Source organism: Myxocyprinus asiaticus, chromosome 10, assembly GCF_019703515.2.
Source record: "Myxocyprinus asiaticus isolate MX2 ecotype Aquarium Trade chromosome 10, UBuf_Myxa_2, whole genome shotgun sequence".
Taxonomy (NCBI): domain Eukaryota; kingdom Metazoa; phylum Chordata; class Actinopteri; order Cypriniformes; family Catostomidae; genus Myxocyprinus; species Myxocyprinus asiaticus.
In genome coordinates, this window is record NC_059353.1 from 10,684,865 (window position 1) to 10,706,775 (window position 21,911).

Below are 21,911 nucleotides of genomic sequence, written 5' to 3' on the forward strand. Positions count from 1 at the left end.
GGACATCAATTCTGTTATATTTTTTTGTAAGAGGTTTTTTTTTTCCTTCTTTTTTTCTTTTTTTTTTTCTGCCAGTGCTATACATAATGTGGTTTACAAGAAAGTGTGTGTTTTCTATTATTTTTGTTTTTTTCATGTAAAGGGAAAACACATACATGAAAGGCATGTTACAAACACATACAGTAGAGTCCAAATAAATTTACTATGCATCTTGCTTAAGAAAATATTCATCAAAAGTCATCATAAACTAATGTAAACCCACCCACACATTTTGGAATAATACATACAAATGTATGCCTATATAATAGAGCAATACAGAGAAATGTGCTCTCATGGTTATGTAAGTTCCCTTAATTGTTTAATATTTTGTCAAAGGCTTTCTCATTGACAGTATTTAATTATGGCAGAGGCACTAAGCGTAAATAGCAACAAAAAGCATCTTTTTGCACTAAGTGCAAATAGTGTTAGATGCTATCTTCTTCTAAGTGTGACATGATTTGTTTCCAAATCTCGACAAAGTGCTTAACTTGTCCCAGCAATGATACAAATTCAGTACCAAAAAATGGTTTATTAAAATCATGGTATGAAGTAAGATGTTTAAGTGTGGAAATATAATGGCAAGGCCATTGATTCCATTGTATTAGTATTCAAAAGCTTTAAGTGTGAAAATACAGCATCTTAAGACTGAATACATTCAGACAGCAGCATTTTGTATTTGCTTAATCTATCATATGGCACATGCAGGCAGAATAAACTGTATGGACCAGGGGTAAAGGCCAGTCACCACAATGTGATCAGTGAAGGTCAGCTGCTCATCTTGAACTACTCTAAATATTTATTTGACTGTGAAGGTGATGGCTGTTTTTCTATCAACCACGAGTTGCATAACCATATTTTCCTGCCTTATGTTTCCAATCAGCTCTGAGTTCCACCCTGTTTGCTTTGCTTGAATGAGGGGAGTAGGCTTAAAGAGCTTCCAAAATACAGATATGCTTACTTTTTGTTATGGAAAAAATAGCATGTCGGCACCACCAGCATCTGCACGTAGCCCTGGCATGCAAAAGTTATTAACAGTACTGTTTTACTGGAAACAGGCTTCCTGGCCTTTCTAAGTATTCAAGATATCAAGTCGCAGGATGAATGCATGCAGGGCATAAGACTTCCTTTCATCCTGTTGTGTCCTAACCAAAGAAAGGGCAATGAAGGAATTTCGAGGAATTCAAATAATAATTTGAATAAGATAATTGTGTGCGGGTGCAAGTGTATTCACTTGCCTGTCATTTTGTGTGACTTTCATAGGGTGGATTTTGAAGAGAGGCAAGCTGTTTAGGCTATTATTAATATTATTAGTATATTAGAATAGTATGGTATTAATATGATATATTAGTACAATATATGTCATATAATTAATATTAATTATGAGAAAGATGTCCTCTCATTTGACAATTTCTACATTATTCACTGTCTCTAGAATTTAGGAGGAATACAGTGGGGTCCAAATGTCTGAGACCACAATTACAATCTGAGATGTTTTAAAAACAAAAATATTTGAAATATTCAAAACCAAGAAAAGTTATAATGTAAAATGAAGATAAAATATTTAACCTCTTGAGACCCTGCGTCCGCATGCGGGGACATTACGTTTTGGCTTCGCTATAGGCTATGCAGAATTTTATTTTATTTAAACCTATTGATCTCAGTTCAGGAGACTCTGGGCTGTCATTATAGGGTTAAACGTTTGACACACCAAGTCGTGTGACAAAACAACATGGAGCCAATCATAGCTGAGTTTGTCTTTGGGAGAAACAGCAACAAAACTGCATCTGGTAAGAAACCTCATTACGTTTTCACATTAAAACCTGTTTAAGTCAAAAGAGTTGAATCTCTAGTTTCATCTGATATGTCATTTTTTAAAATTTGAGTGATTTATTGCGAAACGGCACACTGTCAAACGCAATGACCACGTACATGGACTATAGGCTCATTTTTCTCAAAATATCCAATATACACTGTGCATTATCACATTGAGAATAAATGCATGCATCCAAAAGATGAAACATTTTGCTTTCAGAGGTTGTATACGGAGTTAGGTGGAAAATAAGGTGCATTTCAAACTGTTCTGAGACCAGTGCAGACAGACAGCGAGCTGGAGGTTCAGTCATTCCCTAATTAGGGAGCAAGGGAGCATCCTGTAGCTTTCCTGTGCAGCCAAGTGCATTCACTCCTAACATCTGGTCAAAAGTTCAGTTTCAGGCTGCAGATGATGTTTGGGCCACTCAACATGTTTAGCAGACATGGGACAATGGTAATCAGTACATAGTTTCAGAGTTTTTCATGCAAAATTTTATTTTAACATGGTTGGCAGTGATGGGACGATGCTTTGAATGAGAATTAATTATGCTTGTTTCTGATGTAATATCTCAAAAACATGAACAACCAACACTCCTGGAAACAGTAAACAATTTGGAAAAAAAATATTTGACTTTTTATTGCTTGGAATTAATTTATATTTTCACAACTTTGTCTCACTGTCCACATATGAGGACATACATTTTTAGGAAAAAAAAAATTTATTTTTATTTTTTGCATGTTTATTAGGAGCGAGAACAAGCTAACACTCTTTAGCATCATTTATTATAGGTCACTTTCCAGGCGCACACACCAACACAAAACACTAGCGTCGTCTCGGGACTCTGGCTCCTCTCTCTTTCCCCACTGCAGCTCTGGCTGCTCCTTTATCTCCCTCCAGGTCTCACTGTAACACAAAACAGGTGTCAGAGCTAACTTTCCCCAGGTGTCAGTCCTTACCACTCTCATCTCCTGAACTCGCTCGACCATGCCCCAACCCCACAGTCATTAAAGCAAAAAGTAATATTGTCCCAAGTACTAATAAATGTAGCAATTTTTGCAATTAAACATTCAAATTATTATGCTAGAATTTCAATGAAAAGTTGTGTATTAAATGAGAAAAAAATGCAAAATAGAAGCATTTTCATTAATAGTCTCTTAACCCTGCTGTATTTAGTCTTAGGTATATTGTATATTCTATCTAACTTTATAAGTTGTACTTCTCTGAGTCGGCTTATATAACTGTGTGGATGACCCTTTCCACCCCATCATCCACTTCTTTGCATTCCATATAAATATTAGTGTTTATATCAGCTGTCCACTGAAGCAGGACCCACTACATAAAAACATATCCTGTCTATGTCCACAGACAAAAAGCAACACAAACATCACAGATCCCGTTCAGATAAAGTGTTAACAATGTCCCTGAATTCACAAAGATTCAAAGCTACTGAAATATTGTCTTACTAAGAAATGCTAATATCTAAATGTTAGCCACAGCTTGACGCACCTCCACCCTCACCAGCTGCTTCCTTCTCATCTTTGAAGTGGTTTGCTTTGTCACGGTTACGCTGTGGATATGTAAACAGCTTAATCTTCAGAACATGCTACAAATACATGTTATTTTGGGTGTGGATGGTCTTTTTTGCTGAGCCATGTCTGCAAACATTACTTTGAGACATGCTAAATAATGGAGAGGGAAATTAGCAAAAAAATCCTGTCAAAGGATGCAGGCCAAGAGTTCCTTTGCATGTATGGGAGGCAAAATCCGGTTCCATCCGGCTCTGCAGTTCAGGCGACCCTTCCGTTATGTTTTATGCACTTTAGTTGAGTTTCCCTCCTCCATCCCAGGGCAGGATAATAAGCTTTACTGATGTGATATGTTACATTTTTATATGACTCGGTCAGATAAAAGGCAGGCAGCTGAAAGGAATAGTGTTCATATTTTAACAGAGCTCTGTTTGTTTGTTTTTAAGGAGTCACATTTTTTGTTTGAAACAGTATATTTTTGCTGAGCTCTGAGTCAAAGGACAATCCAAGCCCAAGGGGCATACTGGAGGACAGACACATTCCTGGCACCCTTCGCCTACTGCTGTCAGCTTAGGGTCTTCACACTCTGCTTCAGTGCCACCAGTGCTAAGGCTACAGTCTGAAGCATACTCTATGCAAGTATATGAACAAAAGTTCTCCTAGCTATGCAAGCATGATTTGGTGTGTTCCCATAAGAATGAAAAATTACAAATGAGATCTCTTTAAGACCTATAATATCTCAACAATGAGATAGTCTTTCAATTAAAAAGAATATTCCGGGTTCAATACAAGTTAAGCTAAGTCTACAGCATTTGTGGCATAATGTTGATTACCACAACAATTATTTTGACTCATCCCTCCTTTTTTTTTTTAAATAATCAGGGTTCCAGTGAAGCACTTACAGTGGAAGTGAATGGGGCCAATACGTAAATGTTAAAATACTCACTGTTTCAAAACAATTTTAATCAACTTAATACACAAGTTTTAACAGAATAATTAATGTAAAGGCTTTTATAAGATAAGTCTTTAAACCCTCCAAAAATTGGCCCCATTCACTTCCATTGTAAGTGGCTCACTGTAACCCAGATTTTTCCTTTTTTTAAAGAAAAGGAGGAATGAGACAAAATAATTTTTTATTTTGCCACAAATGCTGTCGATTGAGCTTAACATGTTTTAAACCTGGAATATTCCTTTAATGTCCCATTAATCTCACATGTGTCTCCTCCAGAGTTTCAGAAGAAATATGTCCCAAACTGTACTCAGATTTCAAAATAATAATAATAAAAATTCTGAGGCTACAATCAGAAGATTTCAATATAAACTCAAATATTTCTCATCAAATTCTTCAGAGAGTAATTCTATCCACATTAATTGTCTAGCTCTTTACTTTTATTGTATGACAACAATTGTCTAATTTGTGTCTCCAAACAAATTTTAGAATGAATATTTGAGACTTTTAAATAAATACAATTTGTAATAAAATATAACTGAAAACTTCAAAAAGTCTTGTGAACTTTGAAAGAGCAACCTCTGAGCAATAAAGAGTTGTTGCATTTCGAAATGTGTCAGACTGCAATTCATAACATAACGCAAATGTGTTGCGAAGGGTGTTACAGCGACATTAGCATCAAATGTCTGTTTGTACAGTGAGTTTTCTCTTTCAGATAAATTACTGTTATGGCAGAGCAACAGACTGAAGAGGATTTTGCTGTTATTTGAAGGTAACTCTAGCGCCTCCTTAAGTACAGAGGTTTGTTACTGCCACAGCAATATTCCCGCCAAATATTCACGTTTGTGTTTACGTTGCATAAAGTATGTTTCTGACCCAAGAGAGGCCCAAAGCAGGCTCATCTAGCTCTACACGCTACTAAGAAGTGAGATTATTTTCTCTGACATTGACCTTCTTCCTCACTTTGTAATAATGCCTCTCCTCTCTAATCCCTTTATTCTATGAGATTCAGCCCCGATTAACACAAGCTCTGGACAGTTAAAAACATCTTGTTTCTTGTTATCATGCTATGATTAAAACGATCATACCCGTTTGATCTTTTTGATTGAAATAGAATGTGTCTTTTTTGAACAGTTTCCTCTTATGGGAGCGGCTTCTTAATTTGGGTCATCTTTTGCGGTGAATAAAAGCTTCCTTCAACTCTTTCTTGTTCTCGCTGTGATCGTGGAGTAGCACAGTAATCATATGAGGAGTGCTGAGTGTTCTCTTCATCAGTAGACACAACACAGCGGGTATTGTCAGGCCACCCTCAAACACACGGAAGGGAGAGACAACTGACCCTTTTGTAAGGGTTACTGTTGTTTGCTCAGTTAAGCTTTACAGAATGTTCCATGTGAACTGCAGATCTCTGTGAACAGCACGATTTTCAGTAAACTGTGCTCATATTATTCTTACGTGGACTGCTATGCAGTGTGACATTGCAAAGCATTGTTTAAGTTAAGGCGCACTGAAAAATGTTAACCTAAAAATGTGCTTCATGTGGTAACTTCTTAATTAAAAAATCTAAATTATTACACATAACAAATATTATTTAACATGTTTGAATCAACCTGACTACATTAAGTTAAACCAACAAAACAAATTTTAAGGGGAAGATCTTGTAAAAATAAGTAACAATTAGATTTAAAAAAAAGGTACCACTTTTCACGGTGTAGGATTGACCTGTAATATTTTGAAGGTGTAGCTTGGCAAAAATTCAATTAATAAGAGACTCACTTTTGTCTTTTTTACTGCCAAGAGATACGCCGCAATGCTATGATGCCATCTGACTTACTGTTCAGTAGGTATCAGTCATTTTCAGTGTTCGGTTTTGCTGATGTGTTTTTGGAGAGAGGAGGTGGTCTAATTCAGTGACTAAGTTTGACCTATGCTGTGCTCCATTCAACTTGGAAAGTCAGAATGTCCAACTTGCTACTCGGAAGAGTGCAGAAGAACAGCATTTGAAGTCAGATTTCCAACTTAAGAAACGTACTTGGAAATCCACAGCTGTGATTTCACTGGGATGCAGGTGCATGACACGGTAGCACCCTGGGAAATGGACACAGTCAAAAAAAAAAAAAAACATTTCAAAGCAAATAAAAAGCAGCAATGATATTACATGATATAATAAAAAAGTCTGCAGAGACAGGTGTGTAAAACATAAATAATCCTTTTTGGCCATGTCCACACTAATATGCTTTCATTTAAAAACAAATCTTTTTCTCTACGTTTTGGCCTGCCGTCCACACTGAGACTTTGCTCTCCAAAGTGGATAAATGTGAAAACGTTGTCTTTGCGTTGTAGTGTAGACAGGGAAATTGGAGATATCTGAAAACGATGACGTATTTGTTGTCATATGACGCAGTCATGTGATCCATTCAACCAAATCAATCAAGATGGCGGCCCATGTTGTAGTGGCTTTGTTGTGCCTGCTTTTCACTTTGATAGCGTTGTTAAAGATAAATGTTACTTTGTACAACTTTCACACTGCATTCCTTCAAAGGCGACAGAAAGTTTACTCAGAATTGCAGTCGGTTGAAAAACACGAGGACAATTGCGTTTCAGACCATACATGGAACAGCGATTTTTCGAATGAGCAGTAAGTGAATTTAAGAGTTTTCAAAAGTTTCAGTGTTCACGAGCAACTTGAAAACGGCAGTGTGGACGGAGAGTGTTTCGAAAACTAAAATGCCATTTTCAATTTATCCAATTAATGTGGACGTAGCCTTTGTTGATAACTGATCAAATGTTTGCATAGTTTATCCTCTCAATTGGATTGCGAGGAGACACATTATTTTTTTTTTTTTTTTGACAATCTTTAAAGCTAGTGTTGCCATTTTGTTTCCTTATCCGCCATCTTCCGAGCATCAGGCAGTGGAACTCTTTTATGGTTGGAAGTTGGAATAGTAGGAATCAAGTAGGAATATCCCATATCCGACATTGATTGAACACACCATAAGTCAAGCAGAAGTTACTGTAGCAAACTGGCAACATTCAGTTACAACACCTTTAGGGAACTACTTCTACCTCACCCATAAATGTACTTTTGTTGGTATAACCTGTAAGCATTCAGAAGGATCCAGTCATATTATACCGAATAAAAACAGTTTATTTACATGTTTCAATTTAAAGTACTGTACGTTTTCGGTTAGCACTGTTTACAGTTTAGCACTGAGGAGAGGATGCTCTTATCCTGATCATTGTACAGGAACTCTGTTTAAATCTCCTGTGTGACAGCCCTGACTGTGAGAATCCTTCATTTTCTCATTGGCAAAGTTATTTTGGACCTTTAAGATCCTTCAGCTTGTTTCCTGTTCATGCATCTGATTGGAATTCTATTTATCAGCTGTTTAAGAAAATTACTATTCTGCTTTCAAAGCTTACACAGTCCAAAAATAGCACACTGAGAGCATCAATGTGAGTAACTGCAGTAATGATAACAACATGCAAATACATGAAGCGCCACAAAATAAATATATATTAAGGGGGTCATATTGAGGAATCAACTTTAATGATCTTTTGAGATAAATGAGTTCAGAACTCAAAACTTCCTCCTTGGTGAAAACATTTTTATTGAAACTAAACAGCAAAAATGGTTCACTCGTTCAGTACTTCCGCAACTTTCTGAGGACAGAGGAATACGATTGAACACATGATAACTCACATCAACAATGCATATTTGTTAGGCAGCTCAGACACTTGGCCAGTTCAGTGGTGGGGTTTATAAGAAGGAAGTAGGAAAGATACTATTATTCACATCAGAAAATGTGGGAAAGTCATTGGCGTCATGACAAAAGTAATCATATCTGCTTCAGAAGACTTAGAATGTAGTGCATGAGTCGAATTGATTACTTTTACTGGGGTTTTACAGTTTTATTGTTCTTTTTTATGCATGACATTATGCCAGATATAGCCTGAAGAAAGAAAGTCATTGAAACACTTTTCAGTGGAAAGGAGGCGACGAGAAGCGAGGTTTCCCGGTTCAAGTAGGCGTTTAATTTATCCACCCTGATGCTTACAGTTTCACAAACTCAACAGCTTCACAGGCAAATATTTACTTAAACACGTTAACTTCATTACACAATCATCACAATAGCTTGTAGCACCGTGGCCTTCCTTGTGCCAGTCTCTCTCTCCCTGTCTGCTGGCGGTGTGGCTCTTTTATGCCGCTCTCACCGTGCTCACTGAAATTAGAGACAGGTGTTAGACATAATCTAGCTCAGGTGCCCTTACCGCTTTTTCTCTCTCCGGAGAGATGCTTGACCACGCCACCGCTGCCACAGTCATACAGGTTTAGAGCAACATTAAAGTGAGTAAATAATGTCAGAATTATCTTTTTTTGGCGAACTATCCTTTTAACAGGTTGTGTAGCACATTTTTATGTGAATTGTTCTGTTAACCTGACACAATTATAATGCAGGCTTTGCAAAGAGGCTTCTAAATGTACCAAACGAAAATCAGTTTTATGGTATAGATCGAGGTAACAGTTGCAGGTTGCCATTTTTTCAGTTTGCATTTCACCTTACACAGCTGCAAAAAAAAAGCTTGTTTAATTCTAAAGGTCATAAAAAGTACATGACGCCTCTTTTTTTTTATTTATGTAAGTAAACTGCAATATAAACACTGTAATAAAAGTTTGACCATTAAGTAATTTAGGAATAACCTTAAAGTGAACAGAAAAATGTTCCCATCCCAAGTGGATAAATAAATCAGAAGCTTTCTCTGCAGATAAAAACTTAATTCTTTGGAATCTGTCACAGAGAACCAGTCTGATCCAGTTCTCTGCTTCTTGACAGGAAGTGAGCAGGGCAGAGCCAGCCAGCTGTTTTGAAGAAGCGTTGTTGTTTTTTTTTTGTTTTGTTTTTTGGCTTGGCTGAAGGAAGTGCCAAGAAGCTGTACTCAGGTGATCTCAGCAGCTAGACTGAATGGCCTGTCTGATATTCTCGTCTGGGCACTGGCTCAATCACTGCCATGAATCTATGTGTGTGTAAACAAGCCTGGGGATGTTTTTCCCCCTGCACTTAGCAGATTTAGTAGCCGTGGGGAAGACTAGGGAGGATCTCTCCACATGGCACAGCTGACCTATATTAAAGAGACCAGGGCTAGTTGTCGCACTCTTTACTCTAGTGAATATTTCTCAGGATTGGTTTAGTTTTGAAAGTCAGTTTTTGAAAATGTTCACCTTCATTGCACGGGAAGAAAGATACACCTCACTGAATACATGTTGGGACATGTTGTCACACTATATGAAGTAAGTTGTAAAAAACAGAATCTGCCATTAATCAGCCTGTTTTAGGCTTTTCAGCTAAATGTAAACAGTTAACCAATTATAAAATACTAAATTCATGAAACAGCAAAAATGTAAAAGGTAACATACATTTATATTAAACCATTGTTTATGTGAACAAATGTTGCAATTATTAAATTGTATAAACTTATAACATGTGACAAATTGCCCCAACCTGACATTTATGAAACATACCCTTGTCCTCAGAGTATTTTTCAGGGCCTTTATTGTGTACACCTGTTTAACCAACAGCTATAGCAAAAAAAAAAAAATAGGATGATAAAGAAATTTAAGTTCAGAGGATCTAAGAGGATTTAAGAGGACTTTTCACACAAAACCTTATAGTTACTGAGATACAGCCCTAGTGACAACTAGCCCCGGTCTTCCCTACCTGCACCAGCTCCCTAGAGACCATCTGAGCCCTGTATTCTTCATGCTGACCTTGCAAAGGGACTTCAGTGCTTTACAACTGCCAACCATTTGACCAAATATTTGGAGTGTATGCATGTGTACATATGGACTGTGGGAAAAATTGGGGCCCACAGAGGGTAAGAGAGAGGTGTGTTTAAAAGAAAGAGATGCTGTGTTGTCTTCTATTTAACCAGCCCTGTTTGGTTTGGCTGCAGTGTTTCACTGATTCTGCTCGGCTCAAACTACAGCTGAGGATGAACCCATCATTGGCCATCGCCTGAGCTGCTTAATTTGATTTTCTCTAAGCAGAGATATTAGGTTGTACAATGGATTCTTTTATAGAAATATTTGTTGCTTTGATCTCTCTAATCCTCTCTGAAAATGCTTAAAGCACATGGAGAATTATGAGTCTAAGACAGAATGCTTTGACGCAATTAAGACATATGAAGGTTTCGTAAAAAGCACGTACTGTACCAAGCATATGCATATGTACCCTGAAATCGACTGTACCTGGCTCTCTTAACACTTTAAGACTTGAGTTCTGGTCCCATGGAAACTAGGAAGTACTCTTGTTCACAATGATGAAAATTAAATTTTTACACTAAATAATTTAAGTCTGGTTTAACGTTACTTGAAGAGAATTTCACATTTTGTTGTACAATATACTTATACTGTATCTCTAACGTTAATTTTAAAACAGCTGTGTGCTTGCTAACAAGTTAAACAACTTGTTAATAGCTTATGTAAAATACTTGTTTGAGGTATGTACCTGTGTGTAATTTATGTTGTAGAACAAAATGAAAAAATCCCCACATAAAATGAAAATGAACCAAATCACATTTATTTTCAAAAGCAACAGACAGGGAAAGTAGTCCCTTTCACACTTTTAAAAATTATGCACCGGTAAAACAGCTACTATTATATCATGAAATATTTGCATTTTATGATATACAGTTGTGCTCAAAAGTTTGCATACCCTGGCAGAAATTGTGAAATTTTGTCATTGATTTGAAAATATGACTGATCATGCAAAAAAAAACTGTCTTTTATTTAAGGATAGTGATCATATGAAGCCATTTATTATCACATAGTTGTTTGGCTCCTTTTTAAATCATAATGATAACACAAATCACCCAAATGGCCCTGATCAAAGTTTACATACCCTTGAATGTTTGCCCTTGTTACAGACACACAAGGTGACACACACAGGTTTAAATGGCAATTAAAGGTTAATTTCCCACACCTGTGGCTTTTTAAATTGCAATTAGTGTCTGTGTATAAATAGTCAATGAGTTTGTTAGCTCTCACGTGGATGCACTGAGCAGGCTAGATACTGAGCCATGGGGAGCAGAAAAGAACTGTCAAAAGACCTGCATAACAAGGTAATGGAACTTTGTAAAGATGGAAAAGGATATAATAAGTTATCCAAAGCCTTGAAAATGCCAGTCAGTACTGTTCAATCACTTATTAAGAAGTGGAAAATTCGGGGATCTCTTGATACCAAGCCAAGGTCAGGTAGACCAAGAAAGATTTCAGCCACAACTGCCAGAAGAATTGTTCGGGATACAAAGAAAAATCCACAGGTAACCTCAGGAGAAATACAGGCTGCTCTGGAAAAAGACAGTGTGGTTGTTTCATGGAGCACAATACGACGATACTTGAACAAAAATGAGCTGCATGGTCGAGTTGCCAGAAAGAAGCCTTTACTGTGCCAATGCCACAAAAAAGCCTGGTTACAATATGCCCGACAATACCTTGACAGGCCTCACAGCTTCTGGCACACTGTAATTTGGAGTAATGAGACCAAAATAGACCTTTGTTTGGAGAAGGGTCAACAAGGCCTATAGTGAAAAGAATACCATCCCCACTGTGAAGCATGGTGGTGGCTCACTGATGTTTTGGGGGTGTGTGAGCTCTAAAGGCACGGGGAATCTGGTGAAAATTGATGACAAGATGAATGCAGCATGTTATCAGAAAATACTGGCAGACAATTTGCATTCTTCTGCAAGAAAGCTGTGCATGGGATGCACTTGGACTTTCCAGCACGACAATGACCCTAAGCGCAAGGCCAAGTTGACCCTCCAGTGGTTACAGCAGAAAAAGGGGAAGGTTCTGGAGTGGCCATCACAGTCTCATGACCTTAATATCATAGAGCCACTCTGGGGAGATCTCAAATGCGTGGTTAATGCAAGATGACCAAAGACTTTGCATGACCTGGAGGCATTTTGTCAAGACTGAAAGAATTTGGGGCCTCATAGACAACTATTACAAAAGACTGCACACTGTCATTGATGCTAAAGGGGGCAATACACAGTATTAAGAACTAAGGGTATGCAGACTTCTGAACAGGGGTTATTTCATTTTTTTCTTTGTTGCCATGATTTGTTTTATGATTGTGCCATTCTGTTATAACCTACAGTTGAAAATGAATCCCATTTTCTTTAAAAATTCTCCAAGGGTATGCAAACATTTGAGCACAACTGTATGTTACAGTATGCACAGTAAAAAAAAAAAAGTCAATACACAACTACTCTTGAATGACCATCAATTGATAAACAGGCTAGTTACTGCACCTACTAGAAAGGGCTAACTACTAAAGCTAAACAGCCAAACTTCTTATGTGTCTCTGGCCACATGTGGTGATGTAATTGGTCCAGGACTGGCTCAGAAAGTGGGTTGAGAACATCTAAAAGGTTTCCCAGAAATAATTTACCAAGAACACACAAGAACTTCTCAGTGTAATTACTCCACTATTGTGAGTAATCACCATGGACACCATGTAACCCACAGTACCAGGAAGATTCACTTTATCCTTACTCATTAACAAAAGTCCACACGGTATAACCTTACATTACTGTGTCTCAGTCTTCCACGAAATCCACTTAATGTAACTTTTAAACCCACTGTTTCTTTATAAAGCTTGGTTGTAAAAGCTGGAGCACTTGAAGTGTTACAAATTTGTGCATTTTTTCAAAAACAAGCAGATCATTGTCAATAGGAATGTGGCCTGGAAGATAAAGTTGTGCAGATTGAACCATCACAACTTCCCACGCAAGATTCTGGTTACGTGCTGAGATCAGTGACAGCATCAGGTGACACATCAGAGGCAAAACAAACACAATCCCCACAAAGACCACAGATGCTCAGATTGCTCTGAGCTCTGGCTGTGTGTGACTGAATAACTACTCCGACATAACACGGCTTTATATGTGCTTGCGTGAGAAGGTGGCTATTGTGTGTAATACTGAAACTATATCAGGTTTAGGAGAGGAATTCTAGAGTAATTGTTTTGAGTGGGGTGTCACAAAATGTGTTCATCCAACAGACTGTAAACATACAGCTGGATATACTACATGTCTCAAATAAAAAATGTCAAAAACAGTATTTAAAGCTACATTATGTAAGATTTTTTGGTTAGAAATTAACAAAATGTAATTAATGAGCAAGTACACCAACAATCCATCTTCGAAACTATGTTTTTGCTTTACCCCGAGTCACTACAGTAAGCCTATAATAAATATTTATATTTTAGAGCTATCGGGACAGATTTGGCGGGAAACTGCATATGTACGTCATTTGTCCATGCGTGTTTACGTCATTTCCGTAAATAAAAGAATAATAAGTCCAGCTACTACACCACGTGTATGTGAACTGATGTGTGTGGTAGTAGACTGAAGCTGAAAGTTTGTAGCCACAACAAATAAGTGACAATGACCATGGATCATTCAAAAAGACAACCATCTGGGGAATCGCCCATTTTCAAAATAAAGAAACCTCAAACCGAGAAGAGTCTGCAAGCAAAAAGGGAAAGAGCCCATAATAAAACATGAAACAACATCGGATTGGCTTTCTAGAGGTGGCGACAACTCCTAGATCTTAAAGGATTTAAAAACCAGCCCAGAGATGTAGTTTTTCTTGCTGTACAGCAGGTAAGATATTTTACTGGACCGATAGTTAGCCATGTAGCTCTCTTAGAGTGGTAGTTCGTTAGATATCATTAGCCACTTTAATGGGGCATTTTATTATGGATTGTGGTACTGCAGTGCTTTCAATTTCATTTTTGAGGAGGGAAGAACAATGGAAATTGTTTTACTTTTATTCTGGTAACAATACCAGTCTCTAAACCAGTTACTACCTTGGTCTATTTGCCTGCTTGCTAAGTTATAATAGTTTTCACCATTTGATTTTATCTGATATGACTAGTAATCGTTATGTCTAATGTCATCGTTGCCTAACTGTTTTCAATAAGTCAAAACAACAGTGGAAGATATGCTATTTACCTGCTCATAAGACATATTTTCAAATATCTGTCTCTTTCTTCCTTTCGTTATTTATTTATTTATTTTTTGAGGGGAGGGGGTGACTTTTGTCGTTAGTGACATTGCTCTGATAAGACGATCACCTGTAACCATGGTTACTCCTCAACCTATCAGACTCATCTGCTCAGAAGAGCAGATTTGAAGCACAACTCACTTAATTACCAAAACAATGTTCCTCTGCAAGTAACCTGCAGTTACATAGTTACATAGTGTAGCTTTAAAGATGAAGTGTGTAATTTCTCTGCCTCTAGAGGCAGCAAATGGAATTGCAAAATTATGTCTTCGGTAGGTTTTCTGCAAACTCTCCCCCATCTGCTATTGGTTGGGCAAACGGATCTCTCCCCAAACTCTCGCTAATGTTGCTGCATCGGGATGGTCGAGATGCTCAAACAAACAGAGCAATGTTTTGATAGTGCTATTAAGCCACAATGTTTACACTTTTCAGGGAAATCAACCTATGCATGCCTTCCTTATAGTTGTCTCTGCATATTAAGCTGGGATAGACAAAGTATTTTAACATCCCAAATCCTTTTTTTTTAATTACTAACTTTAATTTTGTACTTGTTATTGCTTGTCAGAGGCAGGTGGTAGTAAGGGGGTCACACATCGGTCGCATCTGGCGGACGGCATTGCGCGTTCTAAAATTTGAAACAATTGTATTGATGTATGCACACCGTCGCTTCTGCTTCACCCAAATTATTACCAAAGGACAAAGATTATTTACTCTAGCCATCGCTGGATGATATATTGTGTATATGTATCTTTCATAGAGCCTACACATGTAGGTTTTTTTTTTTTTTCCAAGTATATTATGGTTTGGGGCCTGTGTAGCTCAGTGAGTAAAGACGCTGACCACCACCCCTGTAGTTTGCGAGTTCGAATCCCAGGGTGTTCTGAGTGACTCCAGCCAGGTCTCCTAAGCAACCAAATTGGCCCGGTTGCTAAGGAGGGTAGAGTCACATGGGGTAACCTCTTCGTGGTCACTATAATGTGGTTCTCGCTCTCGGTGGGGCACATGGTGAGTTGTGTGTGGATGCCGCGGTGGATAGCGTGAAGCCTCCACACGCACTATGTCTCCGCGGTAACGCACTCAACAAGGCACATGATAAGATGCGCGGATTGACGTCTCAGATGCGGAGGCAACTGAGATTCATCCTCCACCACCCGGATTGAGGCAAGTCACTAAGCCACCACAAGGACTTAGAGTGCATTGGGAATTGGGCATTACAAATTGGGAGGAAAAGGGGGAAAAAAACAAAAAAACAAAAAGTATGTTATGGTTTGACAGCTTGAATGTAGCCTATTCAAGGCTGCTTGTAGAGAAATTGCATAATAAACGTTGCAATTTCTAAAGGCCCAAACATACTCTATGCAAGTATGTGAACGCAGATGCACCTTGCTACGCATGCTTGATTTCACTCGTCGTTGCGTTGTGAAATGTGTCAGCGCTTAATTCATAACCCAACGCAAGTACGCGCTGCATTCTCAGCATTGCCGCAAGGGGCGCTAGAGCGTATTTTCTTCTTTCAATCAACAACCGTCATGGCAGACTCGGGCAGCAATTTGAGTTGCTAAAAAATATACTTTTTTTTTCCCCTGTCCATTCAAACAAACTTGTTTTTTCTCTGTGTCTCTCCCCACTCCTCAACTATCGACTCATCTACCACATCCAGGCTGCATCGAAAACGTAGGCAGCTGACTTGCTGCCTAATCAGTTAATGGCTTAACTGACAGCTGTTAATGAATGGAACTCTTAAGGAACTTGTCTTCAAACAGTTTGAAATGCACCTTATTTTCATCCTGCCTCCGAAGGCAGCATTTTCCTGGTTTCGGTCATGTATCTATAAAATACTGGTTTCGGACGCAGCACCGGTTTCGTGGTCACGCCTAAAAAATTGAATGCCCTCTTGTGGTCTGAGGTTTGTAACCGCCAGAACAATGCAAGAGCGCACGTAATGTATGTACAACGGGACCACACGTTGGCCATGCGTTGGCCAAGCGCTCACGTCTGCGTTTGCGTACTTGCATGAAGTATGTTTTGGTTTTAATCGTTCAGTTTGCACAGTTGCACCGGTTTCATACACTAACCTGCAAACTCATAAATGTCACATTGTTCATTCTTGAAGAAGTACAAGAACCTTCATAGCTTTTGTGTGTATGATGACTAGATTCACAACTTTACACTGCCACCTACATCCCATCAATGTGTCCTGCATGCAATACCTGTGCCTTGTCCTACCTAGGGTACATTCTCATTCTAGAGAGCATTTAATTGGACAAAAATTTGGATACGCCCCTGAGTGCAAGATGAAAAACTGGACTTTTATATGTGAATATCAGCTGAAGGTCACTTTTGCCAACTTCTAAGAGCACGCTAGCATATAGATGGCCTCAAAGCTAAAAGACATGGACTAAAAGCCACAATACATCAACTTTGATTTTACATGATTTTTAAAGGTGTGTAAGTGATTATTTATTGCATAAAACTTCCTGACATATATCATATATGAGGATTCCTGAGAAATCACACCAGTCTCTGTTACAGGTTACAGCTTTGTAAACAGAAAAATTAGTTGATGTAACAGCCTGGGATTCTGATTTTTAAGCCAACCAGAACCACTCTCTGCCTCTGAATCATTTTGCACATTTGTGTTTGATGACATCAGGTTTGCTGACATGTCATTTTATGGCGGGATTTTAGAGAGAGACTGTATGGTTGAAGTTAGCACAATGGCTAAAATCAATTACTGCACCTTTAAGCTAAGGCATTACTGAAGCATGAAGTGTCTTGAGGTTATCTGTTGAATGTAAACAGCTGTTGACTTTCACCTGAATTCCTGCAGAGTCATGCAAATAGCATGAGCTGCAGCCTGCTGTAGAGACAATGGCTGCCGCACACAACTGTGAAACCTGCCCTTCACCCTGTCACTTAGTGAGAAACGTTTCACCAACACTACCATGGGGAATGTCCGTCTCAAACATTACATCATTAACAACAGGCTCAACTCATAATGGATTAAGGTTCGAAATCTGCTCAGCTGTGTTTGTTTCAGAATTTGGCACAAAGGGACAAAATACACTAATAAATATATATATAAATAAATACAAATAAAAAAATCCTATTTTAAATCGGTATCTTTGACTTGTTTGCCAGTAAAAAATATCTCAATTTAAAACTTGACAAATTCACTCAAGAAGCAAAACTTGGTGTTACGGTATTAAGATATTAGGTATTATACAGTATATGGTATAAGGTATTAAGACATACAATTAGAGAATGGATCTTGAAGATCTTATATAGAAATTCAGTCATCTCTCAAGTGATATTTTAACTTTATTTCAACTTTTTTAAGTGGTTACCAGGTAAAAAATCTTGTTTCAAGAAATTTGTTCAGGTCAGTTTTATTAGAAACAAACAATGTGGTTCAAAATATGAGATTCTAAATCTAATTTAAACCTGGAGATAAATGGAGAGTTTTAGGATTTTGAAAAATGATATTGAAGAAGATTGCTACATTGCTTAAAGGGATAGTTCACCCAAAAATGAAAATTCTCTCATCATTTACTCACCCTTATGCCATCCCAGATATCTATGACTTTCTTTCTTTTGCAAAACACACACACACACACACACAGACACACAAATATTTTTAGAATATCTCCATACAATGCAAGTGAATGGTGACCAAAAATCTGAAACTCCAAAAAGCAAATAAAAGCACCATAAAAGTAATTCATAAGTGAGAACAGACCAAAATATAACTCCTTATCACCATAAATCTTGACATCAGCAGTCTCCTTGGCTATCATGATTTTAAAGTCGATTATACTTCCTAGTGCTTGACACATGCGCAGAACGCTAGATGGCACTAGGAAGTGTAATCGATTTTGAAATCATGATCGTGCCTAGAGACTGCAATGCCAAGATTTATAGCGAAAAGGAGTTATATTTTGGTCTGTTCTCACCCAAACCAGATTAGATCACTTCAGATGACATGGATAAAACCACTGGAGTCTTATGGATGAGTTTAATGCTGACTCTATCTCCTTTTTGGATCTTTTGGAGTTCTGGTCGCTATTCACTTGCATTGTAAGGACCTACAGAGCTGAGATATTTTTCTAAAAATCTTCATTTGTTGGTCTGCAGAAAAAAGAAAGTCATAGACATCTGGGATGGTCTGAGGGTGAGTAAATGATGAGAGAATTTTCATTTTTGAGTAAACTATCCCTTTAACTAGTTAAAGATGAGGTTTGAATGAAGAAAATTTAGAAAAATAGGATTCTGCACTATTTTTAGGTCACTAACTCCTTTGTACAAAAGGTGAGTTTTCCTTGTTTCCATGGAAGCACACAAGATGCTCTTTGGAACATTCTCAAATCCTGCGAGAAAACATGAATCATCAAGTTATGCACAAAGTTTTGGAGTCAGTACCAGTTCAGGTGCTTGCTGTCATTAAATTAAAAGTGGGACAACAAATCACTAGTGTCTCTAATGCCCCTCTGGAAACGTGCAGTATGTAAGATTCAGAAACCCTTGTTTTTAATGACACCTGTGGCCGTTAAGTGAACTGCAGCCAGCTACCTGTTGCTCGTGCTCGTGCACACACTCCATAGATGCGAGCGAGCAAGCATCGACCAAAACAATGACATAACCTACAAAGAGACAACGTGATTCACCGGCATCATGCTGACAGATGAGGTAGCATAATTAAAATTACACAGTTATGATTGTTTTACTACAAACTTTGAGACTGTATATTATATTTGACTCTCCAGTGCTGGAACAGGGCTAAAACAAAGTGTGGATATAGGTCTGACTATGCCAGACTGTAGTTTGAAGTAATCACTTTTCTTTGCATGATACATTGACTGCATTTATTCGATAGCCTATGTCGCCGTTAGCTAGCTAGCCAGTTTTATCAATAGCTGTTAGCTAAATTTGGTGGATGATGACAGTAGCTGTTTATAAAATAGACTGTACATTATAAATATGTTGACACAATTCAGTATTGAAGTGATTCCATCACAACTGACATTTTGATATATCAATGCGCTATTGTTTTATAATAATAGAATGTATATGTTTTCTGTATAACCAAGTTACATAACACTAATGAATGGGTCTTTTTGCATTATCTTGAACATTGTCTATTCATTTCATGTGTTATTGTAGTTTACCTTGCTGAATAATTACAGATTAACATTGATTATGACAGTTACTGTGAGGGCAAGATCAAGTTAGCTAAAATTACACAGATCAATCCTTATGGCACTATATTTCACATGCTTTGCAGTTATGTAATCTTACCTGTCCAATAAGAAGAATGCCAATTCAGGGTCGGTTGAATTGAAGGTCCCTCCAGGAATCAAATGCCCTGCCGATGTTCACTGTAGTTTTCGCTCGACCATGATCACGTTTTTGTCGCTGTTGAATAGTGGAAGAGAAGCTATTACTGTCTGAGGCAAGGCTCTCAGGAGCGCGCATAAATGTCACATCCTTTGGATTTTCCCGGCAAAAGCGACCCGCTCCCTTCACATGAAAATCAGTCTACAGGCTTTAATAGGCAACATAGGAAGTCCGGGAAGTGCTCATTTTTTAAGTTGCGTTGTAAGCTGTTCACACATTGGCAAAAAAAAAAAAAAAAATCCCTACAAATCTAGCATAAACATCTGCCAAAACTGTATGAAAAATAATTTGTAAGTATTCTTGAAACTAGCATGAATATCTTGCCATCTAGCCAAATATTACTGGATCTTAAAACTTGATATACATGCTTAAAATGAATCTCGTTCTGTATAGTTTAGTCCATTATTATTTTAGTAGCTAGATATTTTTGCTGATTGCAAGAATTCCAAGTCCTTTTTTTTTATTATTATTCAATTTTTATTTATTTTTGCTTAGTTTTAGGACATTTTTGCAATGTTTAAGTGTTTTGCTTGTTTCAAAAGGGGCATGTACACTCTATCTAAAATCACCTGCATTTGTCCTGTCCTTTAGATTGCTGATTTTGACCATGCCCAAAGGCTTACATGGAGGCCACAAACAAATAGTATATGTGTCACTCCACCTCTCTGTTTTGGCACAGCACATTTATCCTCCAGGCTGTAGTTTACTTAAAGATTACTCCACAATCAGGGAAATCCACCACCCAACCACTAATCTAAACAAAATCTAAAAGTAGACTATGACTATATTCACCTGTGGATGGTGTTTCAGACTTATGGCATAACAAGGCTGACGTGTCTTCATGGAAAGATAAGGTCACCATGGCGTGTTTTCAAAACACCGCCGCTGGAGTTTCGGATGAAGCTTTGCCGCAGACTTTAACCCAGCCTTTCTCAAAGAGTGTTTGTTTTCCCAGGCAGGGCAGTAAAGAAAATCTTTGGGCTACTCCCTCTGAGTAGTCAAAACAGGGAAAGGCTTGAGTGTCATAATACCAAATGCAGGCCAGACATAAATATGTCCCTGCTGAAAAAAATAAACAGCTAAAACCAGCCTAAGCTGATTGGCTGGTCTTAGGTGGTTTAAGATGGTCTTCCTATCTGAAAGCTGAAAGGTGCCCAAAATGCCTCATTTTAAGCCAGCCAATTTACCAGTCTAGGCTGTTTTATGTTGTTTTTTGTTTTGTTTTGTTTTGTTTTTTCAGCAGGGACAATGGCATCAGAAATGTGGACTTAAGACAAACTTAACAATGCATGAATGACATTACATTAAATAAAAAATATTGGTAATTTACATTACTTAAACGGATAGTTCACCCAAAAATTCTCTCATCATTTACTCACCCTCATGCCATGCCAGATGTGTAAGAGTTTCTTTCTTCTGCTGGACACAAACAAAGATTTTTAGAAGAATATCTCAGCTCTGTAGGTCCATACTATGCAAATGAATGGTGGCCAGAACTTTGAAGCTCCAAAAAGCATATAAAAGCAGCATAAAAGTAAACCATACAACTCCAGTGGTTAAATCAATATCTTCAGAAGTGATATTATAGGTGTGGGTGAGAAACAGAACAATATTCCTATAACAGAACAAGTCCTTTTTTACTATACATCTCCATGTTTACCTTCACTTTCACATTATTCTTCTTTTGTTTTTGGTGATTCCCATTCTTTGTGCATATCGCCACATACTGGGCAGGGAGGAGAATTTATAGTACATTTATTAGTTATAAATTGAATTATATATATATATATATATATATAATATTTTTTTATTATTACATTTCTGGAGTACTATGATACCTAATGCATTAACTAATGTTAGCAAATGGAACCTTATTGTAAAGTGTTACCAAAATATCAAAGTTGCATCTACAAACCAATCATGCAAGAGCTTTTTTCAAAACTAACTCACTTTTCTTAACTATTTGTGAGATGGCTTTTAACCATCTGGCCTCAAGATGATTTCAGTAGATGTATGAAGTCATTTCCCACAAGTTCACACAGGTGTCCTAGCAGAGTAACCACAGGTAGAGTTCAGCAAATTAACTATGAACATGTTCCACAAATGTTTGACAACTAGAAA

General features: G+C 37.7%; 1 long non-coding RNA gene across 1 annotated transcript; it reads right to left on the reverse strand.

The window, feature by feature from the left end:
- Positions 1 to 2,261: 2,261 nt before the first annotated feature.
- LOC127447075 (uncharacterized) lies at positions 2,262 to 20,712 on the reverse strand. The gene is made up of 3 exons (XR_007898279.1): positions 20,583 to 20,712; positions 19,692 to 19,808; positions 2,262 to 2,755 (listed from the first exon to the last, which is right to left on the reverse strand). It is a non-coding gene; the product is annotated as an uncharacterized LOC127447075 (long non-coding RNA).
- Positions 20,713 to 21,911: the final 1,199 nt, after the last annotated feature.